Genomic DNA, 1,893 nt, shown 5'->3' with positions numbered 1-1,893 from the left:
GATAGTTTAGAATGAAAACTCAACCCTTTATATGGATGTGTGAAGCTCTGGGAATAGCGGCACTACCCTAAGGAAATACTCACTGACAGGTGGCAACAGTGGAATACAAAATTATCCTTTAGCTCTATAATCTCAAATCACAACATTGAAAGTATATATAAAGAAAAAAGATGTGGGTTGTAGAGCTGTGTCTTGTAGAGAATTTTTAAAGTGATTACAAAGCTACATGACAAAATCTAAAGTATTTGTTGAATAGTTCTAATGCCTTCAACAGTGTGAGACTGTAGGTAGATTTCTCTTCCATGATTTAAAAGGTATGATGTAAAACTGTTGTATAAAATAAATTTTTAACAAACTATATGTATTGTCAGGAACCAATTTGACTATTTTATGATTTTTGGACAGAGTATCCTTTCACTTAGCCTGTAATTTCAGAGCCTAATGACTATTATCCTGGTAAGCATCATTATGTGAATGTGTCTGCACTGTGTCTATCCTGGATACATTTTTCTTGTAGCTTTGTTATGGTTTTTTTTTCCTTGACTCTTAGAGATGTTACTGCACTCCAGAATAGGAAACTGTTTAGGGAAGACTTGACAAAAATCCTCTCCTTATAGGAAGGTCTGGAGTGCTCTCAATTTCCTGCACAGAATGCCTGGAGTTTGTTGAACAGCTAATATTTCAATTTCTATTTAAATAAACAGCAGTAGGACTGACTTGATAAGTGTGCCACTAAATAGATCATGTTACCACTTAACTTAAAGCTAATGCTTAACAGTCTGTTTTGCTCCTTTTTGGTGGCAATAGTGATGTAATTCCAGGCAGTTCCAGGAAAGAAACAAACAGTAGTATTATATGGTATTACAGAAGTAATTATATTTGGTTATCTGCAAGTGAAAAGTTGTAAAAGTGTCTAGTGTGTGAATGGATATTAAGCAATTTTTTAATTACCTAGAGGAAACAAAGGCTAATTCTGTACTAAATTTAAAGTATGTTTAAAATCCATGATTGCTCAGAATCAAAAAGTAACATATAATAAAAAGCAGGAAAACTAGCCTTCCAATAGGTCAGTCTATCTAGCTTTTTCTGTTATAGGGTGGAAGAAAATTTATCAAGTCATACCCCTTGGCAGTTTCAGATAGATAGCTCTAGGTTTTCCTGGCTTTTGTTAAACTCCACAGCACTTATAACACTTCTCAGGAGTTGTCTTTGTCTCTTCTTGCATGTTTAAAATGTATAAATACAATCAGGAGAACATCAGTAAAAGGTGCTAAAGTTTCCTCATTCAGTTTTGCTTTGGTAAAGAGATAATGAATCAGGATGTTAAACCTGTATTATATTTTCAGGGTCATTTAGGCCTTGAGTGTAAACAGAATCAAACTCCTTTAGCTTGATTCTGCAGTTGCAAAGTGTTCTCATGTCTGTTGTGCATGAGCTAAATTTGTGTGCTTGGACAATTCAGAAAGTGTCTTTTGGGGAGGTATTTTTATTGTTCAGATGAAAACCAACAAGGATCCTTTTCCCCCCTTTCCTTTTTTTTTTTTTTATTTTATTTTAAAATGGTCATTTAGATGCAACAGAAGTCTTAGTTGTCTTAGCTTCTCATTCTTGTTGAGCGTCTCACCTGTGTTCACAGAGTCAGGACTCATTTCCTTTCTCACAGTTCTGTTTCAGAGCTGTTTGCCAGAAAGGAAAAGTCAATGGAGAGTGGCCAATTAAGGGTTCCCATTTTTGGAGATGCCAGCAGTGCTGGAAATACTGTAGGCAGGTTCTGGATGTTGTGGAAGCCTGTGTACACAACCTTTCAATACTGAGGCTGAGTAGTGTTATAAGTTAGTTTAAGAATTTTGACAACTTAGTTCCAATTAAAAATTGATAAATTTATTAAGCAAG

The sequence above is a fragment of the Empidonax traillii genome, unplaced genomic scaffold (assembly GCF_003031625.1).
Source record: "Empidonax traillii isolate 1590-97213 ecotype Southwest subspecies unplaced genomic scaffold, ASM303162v1 scaffold410:size520991, whole genome shotgun sequence".
Lineage (NCBI taxonomy): Eukaryota > Metazoa > Chordata > Aves > Passeriformes > Tyrannidae > Empidonax > Empidonax traillii.
This window is presented reverse-complemented; position numbering follows the sequence as displayed.